The sequence below is a fragment of the Mixophyes fleayi genome, chromosome 11 (assembly GCF_038048845.1).
Source record: "Mixophyes fleayi isolate aMixFle1 chromosome 11, aMixFle1.hap1, whole genome shotgun sequence".
In the NCBI taxonomy this organism is placed as follows: domain Eukaryota; kingdom Metazoa; phylum Chordata; class Amphibia; order Anura; family Limnodynastidae; genus Mixophyes; species Mixophyes fleayi.
In genome coordinates this window covers 78,641,099-78,662,770 of record NC_134412.1, presented here as the reverse complement: position 1 = coordinate 78,662,770, position 21,672 = coordinate 78,641,099, and the positions used below count along the sequence as shown (strand labels likewise).

The 21,672-nt window shown below is 39.5% G+C and overlaps 1 non-coding gene across 1 annotated transcript; it reads right to left on the bottom strand.

Moving 5' to 3' along the window:
- Positions 1 to 8,031: 8,031 nt before the first annotated feature.
- TRNAL-UAG (transfer RNA leucine (anticodon UAG)) lies at positions 8,032 to 8,113 on the bottom strand. Its single transcript has one exon. It is a non-coding gene; the product is annotated as a tRNA-Leu (tRNA).
- Between the last annotated feature and the right edge of the window lie 13,559 nt (positions 8,114 to 21,672).

Genomic DNA, 21,672 nt, shown 5'->3' with positions numbered 1-21,672 from the left:
GGCACTGAGGAATGTATGAAAATAAGAGATTAATGGATGTGAGCAGAGTCATTATTGTATTCAGTTACATATCTTAGAATATACACAGTCTCCATGCCCTTAACATTACTTTATTTACCTGTAAACCGCCACATTGCTATCTCGGCCTAGGTAAAGTTATACCAGTCAAATGGGAAACCGTGTCCCCAGTGGCCAAATGATATATTTCTTAACTTCACCAAGCAAAGTGTCTGCACCACAACAAAACACCTAATACAGCCATGGACCATACCATATTGCATACCGAGGGGGTAACTGAAATGCACCACTTATACAAACTAATATGTGAGTTATTGCAATGTACACTATAAAAGAGAAATATATCCCCGTGCCCAGTGGAAACCTAAGGACCACACTGATGCCCAACTACTATTCTGCTGCCCCCCTGGCCCAGGACTATGTGGGCTCTCCACAAACTTGACATGTAAACATCCATGCAACATTAGGCTCAGCTGGTAGAAATGGGACACTGTGCCAATGTTATTAATATTATAATATACATACAGACCTGAAACATAGGCAGATATTCCCAGAATATGAAGTATATGAACAGGAGGAGATGTATATGTACATACGTGCGATATATATATATATATATATATATATTACACAATGAGAGCGGTACATCTTACCACCAAACTTTTCCATGTCTTCCTCCAGTAGTTGTAAGTCAAATTCAACTATAATAGATATATATTGTGCATATCTGTTATATAGAGTCCTGAGTATCAGAAAAGGAGGAACCTTTATTGTATTCCTTAGTCCAATCATATAGTATGTTAATTTTGCTATTGTGAAATATTCTAATTATATTAGACAATAGGTATTGCAGTCAAGCAGTGTCTGGTCCTGTGTGTGAAAAGCTCAGCGGTTGTAAAGACAATAGAGTAAGAATTGTCAGCACAGGAAATTAATTATCTCTATATTCCATGTTATTCTACTTATATCACTCAATAGGGGGCGCTCTCCAGAATGTTTTATAAACTTTAATTAGAAGATATGATAATAATAATTCCTAACTGGATGCACTTAAATCCACACTAAATTTTAAAATATATAAACTGTATTTTTTTCTTAATAAAAGATAGAGAGAGTTCCTTTTGTTTGTTTTTTTTGGTTTTGCTTTTTTTTTTAACTAAGACATTCTATATAACTTGTATTGTAAGAATGCCGCATATTAATTCAACATCAGATTATTGAGGTTTTGTATCGGTTGACTGCAAAAATAAAATGTTTTAAAAAAAAATATATAGCAAGAGTTTGTTATAGCCTAGCGGGGCGGGGGGGGGGAATTCAATTGACCGCAGGTTTTGGGGGTTTTTTGAGCCGCTCGGATTTTGACCAGCTGGCGCGACCGTTTACAGGTAATGCCGTTTAAAAACTTGTGCAATTCAATTTCAAATCTTGCAACGCTGCCCCCGCGCGCTAGCGATTGATCAAAGCCAATTTTTTATGGGAGTGGAGGGGAGTGTTTAACGCGGCCATTTTGAATATAAAAATTAACGCTGCCACCAGCAAACTGTCATTTGCTGATAGCTGTTGGCTGGTTTGGTGACTGCATAGCATCTGGCTTGGTGAGTTTTCTGCATTGAATTGAATTGGCAAACATTAGCATCACACTACACAATACTATTTTAATAAATACATACTGCATTTTTGTTTAAAACTAATTTAATATAAAACACTAGTTAATACACATTAGTACATACATACCCACTTTTACAAACACAGAACACCCCACATACATACATACATACCTATATATAGCTATACCTATTATATCTCCATTTTAAATTTCTAGGTGTATTTTTATGCTAGAGTCTGTGTAATTTGTTTTTTTAAACGGTTTTATTTATAAAAAAAAAAACATTAGTACATACACATATTGCATACAACCACATACATACCCACAAATCAATGTATTTGTTGTTTGTATTGCATTTTTCTTAACCCAGTGCAAAATCATTTTTTAGCATTGTAGTATAGGATAGGTTTTTCTATTGCAGATAGGCCAAAATAATAATATATTTCTTTGCATGGAGCAAAATCATTTTAGTAGTAGTATAGGATAGGTTTTTATATTAAAATAACACATTATTTAATAAATTAATAAGTGTATTTAGGTAGATAGATTATCTTTTAGCCAATTCATTTTTTAATATTTTTAACATGCTTTTTTGAACTGTATTTCAGCCTTTTCCTTTTCAAAAATAATAAGAAACTACTTATTTCAGTTTTATACATATTTTTTTATATTTTAAAACACTTTTAGATTTTTTAGCACACCCCAAAGAGGTGCGAGATAAAACTGCGGATTGGGCATTTTACCACGCCGGGTTAAATAGCAACTCAATAGCTTTTAATGTGCCTGCCTCCCGCCCACCCCATACTTTAAATAGATCTTCTACTTGTCCGCGATAGGACCGTTTGAGAAAAAAAAAGGTGCATTAAAAATTTATTTGAATATTGTGTAAAGATAACACGCTCCAAAATGAGTGAAAACCGTATTTACATCAATTAACGCGGTGTTAAAAAAAAAAAAAAACATGGTCAATTGAATTCCCCCCGAAATATCCTAAAATGAAAGAAATGTGTTTAAGGAAAAGAAAATATGTGAACAGATTATTAAAAATGTTAAAAAAAAAATCTGAAGGTTTCCATCGTACTGTCAGAGACATAAGGCCTTAACTTAAGAAACTTCTTATCCAAGTCTCCTAGACAAAACCATGTTACAATGCAAGGGGTGCAAATTAGTATTCTGTTTTGCGCATAAGTTAAATACTGACTGTTTTTTCATGTAGCACATAAATACTTGATAGCTTATTTGTACACTGAAATTTAAAGTTGATATTTGTGTGCTACATGAAAAAAACAGTCAGTATTTAACTTATATAACCGTAGAGTTCAATTCACAGTTTTTCCTGTATTAAGTCAGGTTTTTTTTTACTAATTTAATCACTTAATTTATAAGGCGCTTACAGTATTCACGCAAGCATAGCGACTCATCGCCATCAATAGCATGTAATTCTACTGCTTACTCGAGTGATTATGATACAGAGATCTATTATATTGTCAATCACCCATAAGCTATTTATGGTTTTACTACTATCCAAATAAGCAGCTTGACACTTTTACTACTTCCCCCTCAATTGGTTAATAAACAGGGGATGAAGCTTTATTGATTCATTTGTATCATAAGTTAAGACAGTGTGACAGTAACAAAGTATGACAGCCCTATTAAGTAACTAACTCCCCAATTATTCTGTTCTCAACATCCGTTTACACAGCTGTCATTGTGGTTTCTTACTATGATTATTGTCATTTTGGCTTATGATTGTATTGCTTCCAAGTGTGATGGTTAAGAGTGACTGACACCCATATTGTGCCTTATTCATTCATTTATATCATAGGTTAAGATAGTGTAACATTTATTTCGCTCCCAGTTATTGGGGTCTAGCAAGCACATAGACTATTCCAGCCTGATGCTGCAAGTTGTTATATATTAATCTCCAATCCTTGTTGCTAATATAGTGCTTAATGTGCTCTCATTAGTGGTTTAATGCTGTGATTGTTATTACTGTCTCTACCTTATGATCTCAAGGAATCGCCTTTACTGCAAGTACAGTAAGAACCCTATATCTCTATATTCAGCTGTGTGCTGGACCTTTTATTATCACTTCCATGGACAAAACTGAACTCATTGTCTTCCCTCCATTATCTCCTCTGTTCCCCAACTCCGCTGCCTGGGTGTCATTCTTGACTTCTCCTTCTCCCCTCACATTCAATCTCTTGCCCAATCCTGTCACTTCCAGCTCTGTAAACTCGCCCATATAAAACCTTTCCTCTCTTAGGATGCCACCAATACGCTTATCTACTTACTGGACATTTCTCATCTCGACTAACTGCAACCTTCTCCTTACTGGCCTCCCCCATTCCCATCTTGCTTCTCTTCGATCTACACTTAATGCTGCAGCTGGACTTATCTTCATCTTTCGCCGCTCCTCATCTGCCTCCCCTTTCTGCCAAACCTTACACTGGCTCGCCTTCCCCTACAGAACTCTTCAAACTCCTCACCCTCACGTATAAGGTCCTTTCCAACTCCACTGCTCCCTACATCTCCAACCTCATCTCCATACATACTCCCTCCCGACCTCTCCGGTCGGCCAATGACCTTTCCTCCCTTCTGGTAACCACATCTCACTCCCTTATCCAAGATTTCTCCTGTGTTGCCCCTACCACTGGAACAATCGCTCTCGCTCTATCAGACTATCCCCAGCCTGTATAGCTTCAAACGATCATTGAAAACCCACCTGTTTAGAAAAGCCTACCAGTCCTCCAATTAACCATCTCACCATGTGGTATACCTCATCCTCCATCTCTCCCTCTCGTGCTTCTTGTCCTCAGATCCCCATACATTGGCTCACCCCCATGTGACAACCGTTTGCCAGCCCATTTCCCTTTAGATTGTAAGCTCTAGTGAGCAGGGCCCTCTTCTCTCCCGCTCTCATTACTTAGAGCTTTTTTCCAGGCTATCAGTAGCTGTGTTGAGAGTTGTAGTATTATTTGTTTATTGTATTATACGATTATATCTTGTAGGATTGGTTGAGGGACAGGAAGCTTATTTAAGGACTCAAAAAATGTTCTGTGCTTTATTGTGCCTAAACATGGGGATGGATATGCAAGACATAGATTCAGTTTATCCCACTGTGCAGGATATGAACAGCCTGGTCAGTTAGTTCCCTTTACACTTTACCTACTCTGTCATGTTTTGGGTCAGCACTGGGATCAATTCCTGACCATGGCCTTATGTTCTCCCTCTGTTTTCTTGGGTTTCCTCTGGGATTTTCACAACTCAATACATTGACAGGAAGGTTCTGGGGGAGATAAAGGGATTGGGAGCACAGACTCAAACAATAGAAGCTTGTTGAGTGGTGATCTCCGCAACCTGATCTTATAACAAGAACATTTTTTAAAAAGTATGGTTAGAGCCCCCTTGAGGAATTGGTTTCAGAACTGTGCGTTTGGAGTAGGAATGAGAAATTCCCAGTGCAAGGAGTTATGGTAATGGTTGGCAGATAATTGTTAGGGACAAAGTGGAACAGTTGAGAAATGTATTATTCTATCAATGAAATAATCAGATCAATATGTTCATAACCACTAGTACTAATTAACATTCGTTTACACTGAATTATTGATAATACCCATTTTCAAGTAAATAACTTATTGTTAATCTGATTCAAGTACTAATTTTCAATCAACATTTTCTGAATGTATGTTTTGTGTATAATTAGAACAGAAAGTAAATGTAATTTGTAGACACAGATAAATTAACCAACACATGCGGGTTAATTCGGCTAATTTGGTCACTCTTGATTAAGCTGGCTGCCCATTGTACGTGCGACAGGATCAGATCAAATCAATTCAGTTCATGAACTCTATTGAGATCCAAGTCACTGGTTGACTCAGAAGACATTGGTAATATTTCCATAAATTTTTTTTTCAGCCCAGTAGCTACACAATTGGGTCTAGACATTTAGCCCTCCAAGTCTGTAGTCCAGTTGTTCAATGATCCTACTGCTCTGTAAAAAAGTCTTACAGATAGACTGCGTGACGAGTTACAAGCGCTATCTGTGAAATATTACCAGACACATAGGTCCCAAGTCTGCATACCAGCCCTGTGGGTCTCTGTATGTCTCTACACTGCCCCCACATGGTCACTGGCTTCTAGTACAGACACCTGAAATATAATTGTATTACTTTTTAGTTAGACTTCTGAAATATCGTTCTTTTGACCCATCTACTACAACATGCTAACGATATATTAGAACGTACAAAGAGAGCCTTAAAGAAGAAGACAATAGAAGAAATAAATTAATAATTAATTTTGGGGGATCCCTGCTTTTTGCCCCCTGATTTTGCTAATGCATAGGCTGGCAGCACTAGAGTTGGTTTTCCCATTGTCTTTGGTGGTGGAGGTGGTGGGGGGTGTTGCATTTTCCCCCTTTTATTCATTTATTATTAATTTTTTTTAAACCCGAACGAAAGATACGGTTAAAGCAAATCATACGCTTTAAGTATCTTACTGAAATGTACGCAATTTTTATCTTAAAGTACGTTCAACTCTGCATACTACGCAGTTTTTATGGACAACATTTATGCCAACACTTTGTTATAAATTACGTCCGACTCTACATCAGCCGGTTAGGGGGGAATTCAATTAGCTGCGATGTTTCGCCGAACATTGCGGCTGTGCACATTTACAGTTACTACTGTACCCCAATATTGCAGATTTCTTTCACCACAAAATTACATTGACATAAAGTGCCCCCCCAATGACCGTTCCAGAGGAACTGAATTCCCCATATGTGTATTTTTGATATTTAAAATTAAATTATTAAAATTATATTTCTTACTATACAGCCATAATTAATCATTGATCGTCATCTATCAAACTTGTGCCTTTAACTTCGGACACCACAGTGTTTATTTAGCTAATAAAAAAAATGAAAATGAAGGAATTATAACCATCCATAACGTTGCTATGAAACTTCTTTTCTTGAAAAATGTTTTCAGGATTTGCAAGTCTGTATATGACTTTATAAGTGCCACCCCTCCCTCTAGAATGTAAGCTCTCACGGCCAGGTTCCTCTCTACCTATTGCCTAATGTCTGTCTGCTGTCTGACTCCCTCATACGTTCTGTCACGTCTTTTGCTGCACTCTGTGTGAGTTCCCATAGCTTTACCTTGAGAACTGTGGAAGATATTCACTAACAAACAAACAAACTTCTTCATATATATATATATATATATATATATATATATATATATATATATATATATATATATAAATGTTCCATAGACATGTATGAACTGAAAACAAATGCTTCTGTGTGACTCACCTTTGATATGTTTCTTTTTCTTAGTGTGATAAGGAATTGAGTCTAGGTACCTTGGGTTGTTTTGTTATGCAGTTGTTAGTTAGCTTTATTGTATGTTATTGTTATTGCAAAATGTTTGATAAAAACATTTGATTAAAAGTAAAGGTTAAGAGTGTCCTGCCTAGCAGATGTTTATGATAATATGTTATTGTTGTAAGGTTTACACTATAGATCTGGAAGGATCTATATAATAATACTGTGATGTATGTTTAACAACCACTTTGTATCCTGCTATTTAGGCCACTTTTATGACAAATATGAAATTAAATGTTCACGAGTATGGACTTGTTAGTATGGATAGTAATATGATTGAAAATGAATGTTATTCATACATGCCAATTCACCTGGAATGTCCGGGAGACTTACGGATTCCCGGTAGGTCTCCCAGACTTCCGGTAGAGTATGGCAGCCTCCCGCATCAGCCCACTTCAATAGGACGTGGGCAGAATTAAAGCCAAAATGGCGCGATGCTCAGGGAATCGCGGCATTTGGCCCCGGTTCCCACTGTAAAATGACAAGTTTGCATCATTACATTGCGGGGCCAAAAGGGCCAATTAGCATAGCCCCACACCAAAACACCCCACCTCCCCCAGGCAACTCCCGGACGCCGTCTTCTTAAAATCGGCAAGTATGATGTTATTGATTGAATAACGTATTTCACAGACTATATAGAGCCTCATATGTCACCATTATTGTGAGTACTAGAAAATGAAGAACCGGGAATTCCTCTCCCCTAAATGTTGTGCACTCTGTCACCCTACCTATCATGTGAAATAAAATCCCCTCTGAAACACAGGCTCTGTGAAGGTGTGTTTCCTAATTGTTGTTTTTTTGTTGCTGCAGACTGGAGGACCCTGGGACAGACTTGGAGCACCACCACTTCTAAAGGAAGTAAGAAGAGGATTTAAACTCAATGCAGATATGGAATGTTTTGCGATAGCCTGAGACACATTTAAACATCTGATGCATAAATTATAACTATAATAAATAACTGAATGTAGGAGATTAAATGAAAGCAACAATAAAATAAAAAAAAAAACAAAAAAAAAAACATTGGCAGTGATGGGATTCGAACCCACGCCTCCAGAGAGACTGGAGCCTAAATCCAGCGCCTTAGACCGCTCGGCCACACTACCTGATGAAGGACAGCTTCAATTGGGACTTTGATGTGTCACGTAGCTTGGTGTTAGAGCTAAAACAAAAATTTATTGCTATAAAAGGTACTGGGGACTTCATGTTTAGGGTCCCAATAGGGTCCCTGTATGCTCTTTAATATCTCACTTATCCTGTTCGTTTGGCTGCATCTGGAATCGAAGATGATGGAGCCGGATCCAAACTGGAGACAGACAGTGTTCCTAATCTTAAAACAATTAGGGGCTCTGGGATGGGCTCATGGCCGTATAACGGATCCTCTAGCAGTACTGGTACCATATAACTATGTTTTTGCAATGGTCACATTTCTCCAATAATAGTTCATGTTATTAACGTTGTTTGTTATTTAATAATTTATTAGGAGTGTTTTTGTTTTCTAGATACATCTATTATTTTACATACATAGATGCCTTTTATAATAACAAGCTGACGCAATACTGTAGTTCATAGATAAGCATATAACTTGCCTGATACACAATGTATGATACTATAGTAGACAGATGTCTGGTTAAAGCACATTCTTGAGCTCTACATCAAATCTTATATATAAAAGGGTTTTCAGAAACAAACTAAATTACCATTGCAAACCTTCCCCAGTACACAAAAAACACTTTTGAGTTGACTAATTGAATTAATTTACATTAATATAGTTAACTGCAAAATATGTACAATTAAGTACTATAGCTGAAGGACATGGGGTGGCACATGACAGCTGTGCTTTAGAACAGGTCTGTGGAAAGACATGGGGTAGATATGAGAAATAATATGTCCTATCGATGTTTTCTACAGCAATAGGGACTTTTGCCCTTTGATAAATATGCCCCGTTGTACTAACATCACCAATAATAGGGATCCACAGAGGATCAGTTTGGCTGGGTACACACTGCAGAGTTTTCCGACCAATGTATTATCTACAATGACTGTAAAAGAAAACCCAAAAAAACAAAGTCCCCATCAGCATGCCGATTAATACACACTGTACATGTTTCAAAAGATTTACCCTCAGATCTGTGCTCCTCAACTGTGATAACCTCAGCTGAAAAGATTGTGACTCTGTAAACTTTATGGAGATCCCGATCGTGAATGCGTACACACTGCAGGATTGGAACATTGTAACGAGATTTATAGTTCTGCTGAACAGTCTAATGAAATGACCATCAGTACTTTGGAACGACTATCGCTCATCGTTTAAGTATACACACTAATGCGATATTGGCCCGAACAGTCGCTATTGCTCGATTGACCCAATAGTTAGTTGAAACACCTGCAGAGCGTACCCAGCCTTACACATACAGACTTGTAGGACCTACAAGAGAAAATAATTTTCTAGTAGAGGGCATTTAAGGGCTTGGTAAAAAATTTTTTGGAAGGCAATAAAATTAATTAAATCCATCTTCACTTGGTACAATTGTGGTAATTCACAGTCACACACATTTGCTCACTTAATTTGTTTTGTTTTTATATTTTAATGCATACCAATAAATATTTGATTTTATCATTTACTAAATCCTTGAGTGTCCTGTATTAGCAGATTATTTTCTCTTCCTTAGTTTGTTAATACTGATGTGTTCTGAGGAGCCCCATCATTTGGAATAAATTGCTCTCTTGGCATATTAATCCATATCTCAGATAGGTAAAAGGGCACTTTTTGCAAATTGCGGCTAGCGCCATTTAAGACCTACAGACTACCAGGTTGACAAAGTCAGCAAACACAGACACCAATTTAAGAGGAAACAATTTTTTAATGAACTGTGCTGTGTTCTACAGATAGGGCCGTTACTATAAACTGAATATAAAAACAAAACAGAAACGAAAGTGGTATATTGATAGCACAAGCAACCTGTTTCTACCAAATAATTCTATTTAAATAAAGATTTCTCTTGTCAATTTAATATTGTTACATTTAAATGTTATTTATGATCATTTTGAAGATATAAGCAAAAAAGCTCCACCACATTACCCCTCCCTGCCTTTCATCTCCTTCTACATCCTACCCCTAATAAACGTCTTTCCCTTAAAAATGTTTATTCATTGAGGTCTCCTCCCAGTTGGGGTACTTCCCCTATCTCTGAGTTGCATGTAGCACACAAATACTTGATAGCTTTATTTGTACACAGAAATTTAAAGTTGATCTAGAACATGCCCTACCCCAACTATAAATCTGCCCCCGCATTTTAAATCTACCTCCCCCTCCAATGCAACATGGTTTTGCCAAGGTGCAAAGTTACTCCTTTTTGGCTTTACTTTCCATAATGAATCAGTCCCACTTATTTTATATATATATATATATATATATATATATATATATATATATATATATATATATTTTTTTTTTTTTTTTACAATATTTTTATTGAAGAAATTCGGATATGTATATATATCAAGTATTAATAACCCATTTCAAGTGTAACATACATGTACAAGGGGTATATTGAATAAACTGCGGGCTTCAAAAAGTGTAGATGTTGCCTATAGCAACCAATCAGATTCTAGCTGTCAGTTTGTAGAATGTACTAAATAAATGACAGCTAGATTCTGATTGGTTGCTATAGGCAACATCTCCACATTTTCAAACCCACAATTTAGTAAATATACCCCCAAGTTTATATTTAAATAAAAAAAAAAACAGCCAAAATAATTGTGACCACCAGGTGTCACCATTTAGATACAGAGCCCTTCCATTCAAATCATTTATTATTTTATAATGTACTTCAAGACATGAGTGAGATTACAGAGATCGATATAATTATTTTGTCCTCTGGTGTTATAGCTTTGTACCTATACAAAGAGTGACATTGCAGCAATTGGTGATCGAGTTGCATCACTAATGACGAGACTTAATATATGGCTGTAACACACACACGTGCACTCGTCCAGGTGATTCGTTGGTAAGCCAAGCTGAAAATCCCTTATATACCTCTTGCATATTAGCGGTTCCATCTGTATTACCAATGCAGTGACTTATGTCCAAGCCATTTGTCTCCAGTACTCCCTTCAGAAGTTCAAGTACTGTCTCCAGTACTCCCTTCAGAAGTTCAAGTACTGTCTCCAGTACTCCCTTCAGAAGTTCAAGTACTGTCTCCAGTACTCCCTTCAAAAGTTCAAGTACTGTCTCCAGTACTCCCTTCAAAAGTTCAAGTACTGTCTCCAGTACTCCCTTCAGAAGTTCAAGTACTGTCTCCAGTACTCCCTTCAGAAGTTCAAGTACTGTCTCCAGTACTCCCTTCAGAAGTTCAAGTACTGTCTCCAGTACTCCCTTCAAAAGTTCAAGTACTGTCTCCAGTACTCCCTTCAAAAGTTCAAGTACTGTCTCCAGTACTCCCTTCAAAAGTTCAAGTACTGTCTCCAGTACTCCCTTCAAAAGTTCAAGTACTGTCTCCAGTACTCCCTTCAAAAGTTCAAGTACTGTCTCCAGTACTCCCTTCAGAAGTTCAAGTACTGTCTCCAGTACTCCCTTCAGAAGTTCAAGTACTGTCTTCAGTACTCCCTTCAAAAGTTCAAGTACTGTCTCCAGTACTCCCTTCAAAAGTTCAAGTACTGTCTCCAGTACTCCCTTCAGAAGTTCAAGTACTGTCTCCAGTACTCCCTTCAGAAGTTCAAGTACTGTCTCCAGTACTCCCTTCAGAAGTTCAAGTACTGTCTCCAGTACTCCCTTCAGAAGTTCAAGGAACCCTCTTCCCGCGGGGTTCATTTTAAAGGAAAAAAATACAGGTGGCCCAGTGAGCCTTCCCCCCAGCCCCTGATGTCTGCATGCTTTTATGTATTGAGTTTCTGCCACATGATTGGTTGGCTGATTAGAAATTTGCTAATATTTGCTTCAGGTATACCTAATAAAGTGGACAGTGAATGTTTACATTTTAGGATCAATATAGATACATACAATAGACAGTGTATTTATATATATATTTATACATAGATTCAAGTTTTATTTTTATTTATTTTTCTTAAGTTTTCAGTACCCTGTACATTGTTCAATGTTAAAAACCTGAAAATTACCATTTTTCATGTTTGTTTCTGTTAAAGCACTTTATAAATAAAAATAATAAACCATTGTTTGTATTTTTGTCTTCAATGGTCAATAAAATAACATACCTTTACCTCTCAACTGTCCCGATTCCCATCAGTATAGTCTTGATTTTAGGGGACTATCTCTGATTAGCCAGGAACTTGTCCCGGCATGAGGGACACCTGGGATGTATTTCCACTCTACACGTTACATACAAGCTGTGTGAGACAGTTAGTGGTGCACTCTTTATATAAGGGAGGATGGGAGGGAGATGTAGGTGATTGGAGGGAAGTGCAAGCTATGCCCTCCATGGTGCTGGCCACACCCACACAGCTGACCACACCCACACATTACTGGCCACACCCACTCTGGAAGGAAGGCACTTCTAACAATAGGTCCTTTATAATTTTGAGTCCCAGGACCATGTGGCCCTTAATCTGGCCCTGCCACTGTTGATGAATACAGGTCTTGGTACGCTCTGCTCTAACAGACAATAAACCACTGGAATTGTAGTCTGTAGTAGGGTCCTTTGCGCTCGAGGTTGAGCTAGACGTTGCTGCACTCACTGGTGTATGGTTTGTTTCTGGGCATGTGCAGAACGATTTTACGCAAAATAAGGCACATATTGGCATTTACGTTCCAATTTTCAGGTTTGTATATAATGTAGTTATAACTTCATTATACCTAACTTAAAAATTTGTCTCTCTCACTAATTGCCCCAAGTGTGAGGAGGCCCTAAAGGTCTCTCTTTAATCTCTACCACAAACTGCCCCCAGCTGTGATTTGTCTGTTGGAGATGTGACCACACCAAAATCATCATCATCACTCCACATATCACTTGTCACCTTCCCCATCCTATAGTCCTTGACATGTACAAACCCCACCACAGAGCAGAATGATTTGACACCATTGTTTAAAAACTCTAAAGGTACCTATGTAGAAATATAAGATAATCAGATACCAAAGGCTTTTGCAGTCAGAGAAATAGAGGACTCCAGTTGTGCCTGGACTCTCTCCATTGAAGGTCAAACAGAGGTTTATTGAGTTTGCTGGGACCTGCAGTTCGGAAACATGGCCCATTCTCGCACCTTGCTTAAAGAAAGAAAGAAATGGCTCAGCAAGCTTGTGGTCAGCTTCTTTACTTGCAGTGATAGAGAAGGCTGTGGTTTGAATCCTCTGTCTGGTTTAATTTTAGTAAATTGAATGTTGCAGCAGGCTGATTGAAGACATTGAGAAAAGTATAAGTTAGCTCACTTGACTAGTAGTGAGGAGCCCATGGACAGTCATAGTAGAGGCCCTGCTTTGAATTCCAAGTGACTTCCTTTTTTAGCACATTTCATGTTGTAACAGGCTTGATGAAGTCCATGAGAAAAGTCTCTCCATATCACAAAGAAATGTTCTAGCTTGGTGATTGGTTTGCAGTCTATATGTCTTCCCTTGTTTGAATCCCCATCCAGATGACATTTACTAATCCTTTGATTTTGCTCAAGACCCTTTGATAGCATTGATAAAAGTCTCACTGCTGCTTACATTATGTACTGGCTCAGTTAGCTAGAAGCCAGGTTGCCTGACTGTGATGCTGGAGGTCCCAGTTTGAATCCCCAGACAGGCTTGATGGTCTTTCCTAAGTCATTAGCCTGATCTGGGGGCTGGTTATTGGGTTTTCTCCTTGTGATGATGATGATTGTTTGTCTAGTATTCTTTAATTAAGTTGGCTGTTGTATCCAAAAGTACAACAGCCACTTTATGAAAAGAGAACTTTCTTTTTTTTCTTACATTATTAACTTGCCACTATCTATTGCAACAATCTTGATGTACTTGATGTACATTGACTACATGCATACGCCCATTCCCCTCCCCGATCCACCCCTGAAATTGTAATCTGTAGAAGGGTCCTTTGCACTTGAAGGCAAATTGCTTAAAGAAAGAAATGGCTCAGCAGGCTAAGAGCCAGGTTTTTTGTGTGCGGTGATAGAGGAGTCTTTGGTTTGAATCCCGTCTGGTTTAATTTTAGTAAACTGAATGTTGCAGCAGGCTGATTGAAGACATTGAGAAAAGTGTAAGTTAGCTCAGTTGACTAGTAGTGAGGTGTCCATGGACAGTCATAGTACAAGCCCTGCTTTGAATTCCGAATGGCTTCCTCATTAGCACATTTCATATTGCAACAATCTTGATGAATTCCATGAGAAAAGTCTCTCCATATCATTATCACATGTTCTGGCATGGTGGTGCAGTAGGTAGGAGACCTGTTTATGGTTTATATAGATTCCCTGGTTTGAATCCCCAACCAGGTAACAATTAAAGATCTTTTGATTTTGCCCCAGGCCCCTTGATGAGAACCAAGCTTATTTAAGTGCATTTCCTCAGTGTCATGATTCATGCTGGTACATCAGGCAAAGTAATTAAAAGTAGGCTATCGTTGGATTCAAACCAGAGACTCCACCATTAGCTGTAAACAAAGAACCTACACACAAGTCTACAGAACTAGCTTGTTTGCTAAGTATGGGGAGGAGATTATTCTCAATGTCATCAAATCTGAAGGTCTGTGTTGCACAGAATAAGAGAAATATAAGTGTCTCTGCTGCTAATACTTGCACCAGGCTGGTTTGTGACATTGAGAAAAGTACATGAGTTGGTCCAATAAGCCACCACCAGTGATGGTAGAATTCCAGGTTTGAATCTGCAGACAGGTATCATTTCAGTACTTAGGATATTGCCCATGCTTGGTGACATTTAGAAAAGTCTTACCTCCTAAAGATACTGTGCTGGTTCACTGGATTAGTAAACATGTGCTCTACTGGCAGAGATGTTGATGTCCTGGTTAGGTTCCCCCCAGACAGCATAATATTAGTACCTTGTATGTTGCGCCAGGTTGGTTGATGACATTGGGCATAATCTCTCTTCATACTTAGCAAGCGTGGTGGCTCTGTAGACTTATGTCCAGATTCTCTATTTGCAGCTAATGGTGGAGACTCTGGTTCGAACCCCTGGACAGACTTACTTTAACTACTTTGCCTGATGCAGCAGGATGAATTATGACACTGAGGAAACTTACTTATATCAACTTAAGCTGGCACAGAGGACTAGTTCTGGTTCTCTGCTTGTAGAGATGATTGAGGTCTTGATTCAAATCCACAAACAGCTGTAGCTTTTGTACTTGGATTTTACACCTGGCTTGTTGAAGACATTGAGAAAATTGTCAAGCATAATGTACACCATATGTTGGCTCAGTTGACTGGTAGTCAGGTACTCTTCTGTCTTTAGATGGCTGAGATCCTGGTTCAAATCCCCTTTGTACATTGGTTGATGCACATGACCGGTTTGTGATGTTGAGAAGAATGTTCCTACTTACTTGAAGGACGGTCTGTCTTTATTCACATTGAGGGCATAAGTAAGTGTGCAAGCAGTAAAGTGCTCAACTGGCATCAGTGTTCCTAACAATGTTAGGAATGCAACAAAGTTGTGAAAAGATAAGCTAGTAAAAAAAAATAGTTAGTATTTTTAGAGTTTGGCTGTTGCACACACAACAGCCAAGTTTATTAAACAATGCTAGACAACCAAATTAACACATCATTACTTTCAGAAGGGAACCCAACAATCAGCCCAGTGAGCAGGATGACAAAGGGAAGACAGTCAAGCCTGTGCCGGGGATTTGAACTGGGACCTTCACCATCACAGTCAGCAATCTGGCTATTAGTCAACTGTACATGTTGTAAGCAGCAATTAGACTTTATCAATGTCATCATGGGGCCTGGAGCAAAATCAAAGGAGATATAAATGTTACCTGGTTGGGGATTCAAACAAGGAAACACATATAAACCGTAAACTGATCACTTATCTACTGCACTAGCAAGCTATGACAGGTATGGGAGATATGTGATACTAGTTGACTTATTCTTTTCTCAATGTCTTCAATCATGCTGCTGCAATATTCAATTTACTAAAATGAAACCAGACAGGGGATTCAAACCAGAGACTCCTCAGCACTCCATACAAAGAACCAAGGGACTAGCCTGCTGAGCCACTTCTTCCTTTAAGTGGTTTTATAGAGCTTGCTGGGACTTGCAGTTCAGAAACATGGCCCATTCCTGATACAAAATCATTGAAGACAGTGAGAAAAATCACTCACCATTCTTGAAGGAAGAAGTGGCTCAGCAGGCTAGTTGCCAGGTTCTTTATATGCAGTACTGAGGAATCTCTGGTTTGAATCCCCTGCTGTGTTTCATTTTAGTAAATTGAATGTTGCAGCAGGCTGATTGAAGACATTGAGAAAAGTGTAATTAGCTCAGTTGACTACTAGTGAGGTGCCCATGGACAGTCATAGTAGAGGCCCTGCTTTGAATTCCAAGTGGCTTCCTCATTAGCATGTTTCATATTGCAACAATCTTGATGAACTCCATGAGAAGTCTCTCCATATGGCTAACACATGTTCTGGCTTGGTGGCACAGTAGGTAGGAGACCTGTTTATGGTTTATATAGATTCCCTGGTTTGAATCCCCAACCAGGTAACATTTAAAGATCTTTTTAATTTTGCCCCAGGCCCCTTGATGGTATTGATAAAAGTCTCACTGCTGCTTAGATCATGTACTTGCTCAGTTGGCTAGTAGTAAGGTTACTGACTGTGATGCTGGAGGTCCTGGTTTGAATCCCCAGACAGGCTTGATGGTCTTTCTAAGTCATTAGCCTGGTCTGGGGCTGGTTATTGGGTTCTCTCCTGGTGATGATATGGTAACTTGTTTGTATAGACTTCTTTAATATACTAGGCTGTTGTATCTAAAAGTACAACAGCTACTTTATGAAAAGAGAAACTTTTGTGCCCCCACCGGACTACTGTCTTGTGCCCCCACCGGACTACTGTCTTGTGCCCCCACCGGACTACTGTCTTGTGCCCCCACCGGACTACTGTCTTGTGCCCCCACCGGACTACTGTCTTGTGCCCCCACCGGACTACTGTCTTGTGCCCCCACCGGACTACTGTCTTGTGCCCCCACCGGACTACTGTCTTGTCTCTGTATTGGGAGGAGCTCTGCTGTGAGTGCTTTGCTGCTTGCATGGTAGCTTATGCCTTCAATGTGAATAAAGATAGAGCATCCTTTGGGATGACTCTTCTTGGGGTCATGGGCCAGCTGGGTGCATGGGCCAATATGCTGGGGGGATTTGAACCAGGATCTCAGCAATCACTGTTGACAGGAGAGCACTGTGTGCACCAGTCATCTGAGCCAACAAAGGGCTTATGCAAGAGGGGGAGATTTTTCACAATATCTTCAAAAAACCAGGTGTAGAATCCAACATATAAAAGCTACAGCTGTTTGAGGATTTGAACTAAGACTTAGATCACCCTTACAAGCAGAGAACCAGGCTACTAGTCCTCTGAGCCAGCTTAAGCTTACATAAGTGGCTTATCTCAGTGTCATAATTCATCCTGGTGCATCAGGCAATGTAGTATCCAAAAGTTCAACAGCCAGTTTATGAAAAAAAGAACTCTTTCTTACATTTGTTGCCTACTCCACTCTTACTCTCTTTTGCTGGGAACTCTGCTGTCAGTTGAGCACTTTACTGACTGCATGCACACTAACTTATGCCTTCAATGTGAATAAAGACAGTTAGTCAGTCCTTTAGGTAAGCAGGAAGCCTCTTTTCAATGTCATGGACCAGCCAAGTGCACCAACCAATGTTTAAAGAGGGGACTTGAACCAGGATCTCAGCCATGTAATGGTAGAGGAGCATAGTCTACAACTCATCTGAGCCAACATATGGTGCAAGCAAGTGGTGAGACTTTTCTCAATGTCTTCAACAAACCAGTTATAAAATCCAAAGTCCAAAATCTACAGCTATTTGTGGATTTGAACTAAGTTTTAAGATCTCAATCATCTCTACAAGCAGAGAACCAGACTACTAGTGCTCTGAGCCAGTTTAAGACTATGTAAGTGGTTGTCCTCAGTGTTATAAATCATTCAGGTGCATCAGGCAATGTAGTTAAAAGAAGACTCTATTGGGGTTCAAACCAGAGACTCTATCATTAGCTGTAAACATAGAATCTGCACACAAGTCTACAGAGCCATCTTGTTCGTTAGGTACTGCAGGGGGATTATGCTTAATGTCATCAACCAGCCTGGAGCAACATCCAATCTACTAACAGATTGTTGCCTGGGGAATATAAACCAGGCCATCAACATCTTTGTTAGAAGAACACATGGGTACTAGTCCAGTGACCCAGCACAGTATCTTTAGGAGGTAAAACTTTTCTAAAGTTCACTAAGTACTAAAATTACACCCGTCTGCAGATTCAAACCTGGAACTCTATCATCACTGGCAGTGACTTGGTGGGCAAACTAATGTATTTTTCTCAATATCACAAACCAGACAGGAGCAACATTCATGGTAGTAAAAGAGAACACATCTAAGGATTCAAGTAACAAGTTCCACCATCACCATCAAATGAGTACCTGGCTTCTAGCCATCTCCATCATAACCAGGTGAGTACTAGGCTTTTAGACAACTAAGCTTGCCTTTGCCACCAGTATTTCTGGATATTTTTCTCAATGTTATGAAAAGAACTCTTTCTTACATTTTTATTTGCCACTAGGCTACTCCTTTCTCAGTTGAACACTTTTCTGATTGCCCACTAACTTCTGCCCTCAATGTGTATAAAGACAGACCATCCTTCAGGTAAGTAGGAAGACTCTTTGCAATGTTATAAACCAGCCAGATTTACCAACCAATGTATAAATGGGATTTGAACCAGGACCTCACTTATTTAATGTCATGAGAGCCACCATATGCTGTAAACAAGTGAGCAGAGACTTTTCTCAATGTCTTCTACAAGCCAGGTGTAAAACCCAAGGTACAAAGCATCATCTGTTTGTGGATTTGAACTAAGACGTCAATAATCTCTACAAGTAAAGAACCAGGCTACTAGTCCTCTGAGCCAGCATAAGCTTATGTAAGTGATTTCCCTCAGTGTCATAATTCATCTTGGTGCATCAGACAAGGTAGTTAAAAGAAGCCTGTCTTGGGGTTCAAACCAAAAACTCCACCATTAGCTGTGAACAGAGACTCTGGATACAAGTCTACAGAGCCAGCTTGTATTCTAGATATGGTGGGAGACTATGCTCAATGTCATCAACCAGCCTGGTGCAACATCTAAGGTACTAACAGAATGCTGCCTGGTGGAACATAAACCAGGATTTCAACATCCCTGTTAGTAGAGCACATGGGTACTAGTCCAGTGACCCAGCACAGTATCTTTAGGAGGTAAGACTTTTCTAAATGTCACCAATCATGTGCAATATCCAAGTACTAAAATGATATCAGATTCAAACCTGGGACTCTACCACCACAGGGCGGTGGCTTGCTGGACTAGCTCATGTACTTTTCTCAATGTTACAAACCAGCCTAGTGCAACATTCATGGTAGTAAGAGAGAACACACTTAGAGATTCAAGTAACAAGCTTCAGCACCACAGCCAAATGAGTACCTGGCTTCTAGACATCTGGATCATAGCCCAGTGAGTACTGGGCTTCTAGACAACTAACTCCCCAACACACACTTTTCCTTTCTTATTTCTTTCCCCTTCCTTTTTCCATCTTCCTGTTTTCTCCCCCATATTCTTGCTCCTGCTTTCCCCTTTAATCCCCCCTTCTATCCCCGCTGCCACAGTTTTATTTCCTACTGTCCCACATGCACGTCCCCCCAGCCCCCCAGATTTCTTAGCTTTAATTTATTGCTAATGCGTTCTCCATGGCCCCAGGACCCACTAGCGGGATTTAGTCCACCAACCTGTCCATGACCCCATGCCCCCTGTACTTCTGGTACACTTTTATATATGTTCTGTTTTTCATAGATTTGAACCCCTTGTGGGTTCCTGTGTTCAAGGGTCTTCGCCCGTATGGGCTCCCCCTTCCGTCCCCCCATGCTCTTTTCTAGTGACTGTCTTCTCTCTCTTTTCTTTTTCTTCTGTTTCTCTATAACACTTAAGTTTTTCTCCACTTGCAGCCAGTTCCTCATTTGTTCCATAGAAGTGGATTTCCCCACCATGTCATGACAATGTGCCAACTCATAAAACCATGTTGCATTGGAGGGCGAGGTAAATGTAAAATGAGAGGACAGATTTATAGTTGGGGTAGGGCATGTCCTAGATCAACGTTAAATTGAAGTGTAAAAATAATCTTGGGTCTTACATGAAAAAGCTGCCAGTATTTTCCTCATATGCAAAATAATAAACTAATTTGCATCCCTTTCATCGCAACATGGTTTGTCCAGGAGAAAAAGTTACTCCTTTTTGTTTTGCTTTACTTTCCTTAATGAATCAGGCTCAAGATGTTTCAGGTTTCTAGCAATGTGGTAGATTTAGTGTATCGAATGGGTAGAATCCATCTGATTGACTACCCAATGGGAAACTGTCAGGGACATTTAGGAAAACTAGTGCACAGGAAAAGGTGCTGTAACCAATAGCAATCAGTCACTATGAATCTGATTGGTTTCTATGTGGGTGCTTCAGTTTTCATGAGTGGCCCCGCCCATTGTGTCCAGAATAGTTTGTATAAAGGGCTTATAACTCTAGCTTGTTGACTTGTACATGCCCTCCTGTCATTCTTATTAAATATAATGGAATTTATGTAATATGCAAATATGAAGGTTCGAGTGGAGCATTTCCCCTGCCCTATGTCGCCCAGCAGAGGGGAGTTCCCAGACGAGGTCCACCTGGCCTGCATTGCATCGCAATTTATTATTATCAAGCGACGTGTGCAAGCAGCTCCCTCTCCTCCTCTGTGCAATAAAATCTTCCATCACATCAGAGATGACAGAAGTCAGCTCTGCCAATTTTTTGGAGCAAAGCTCTGTTTTATAAATGGAGCACTGCGTCTGCTATACATGGATTCCATCGCTCCTTCTTTCTAGCTTCTCTTGGTGTATCTTTTAACCATGTCTTTCATAGGGTTATATTAGGCCCCCAGAAATACCGCTCTCTGTTTGGCTCACAATTCCTAAATCACAGCAAACCTCTTTGATTGAAGATTCTGCTTGCGAATCACGATTAACTTTCATTCGCCAGATCTCAGCTCCAGTTCCCCCTTCAAAGCCATCTACAATGTCTGTAGGAGCAGCGGGATGCAAAACACAGCAATTGAACTAAGGAGGGTACTTCAACTTCAAAATTTAGGGTTCAGACTCTCCCCCAAAGTTTGCTATTGGGCCCGGCCCTTGCAATCTTTCCAGCGCTGCTTTGTGGAAGGCCCAGAGCACTTGGGCTCCACTGCCATCCACCAGTACCTCCAAAAAGTGTATATGAGGAATTTGGTTGGCATGAACATGGTGACAACAGGTTACTGCCAGCACTGGACTGGCTACCGCACAGCGTGATGTTGGCGCCAGTAGCAGCGAGCAGGGGATCTGCTATATAAGGAATGAAGCCTCTGACAAGCTTGTTAGGGCCGCAGAATCTCTGTACTATGAGGTCCAACACATGAGCAAAACAAAGGCTGTGTTAAGTGCGTATTGTCGCTAAACAATAACAATTGTCGAATCTCGATTTGT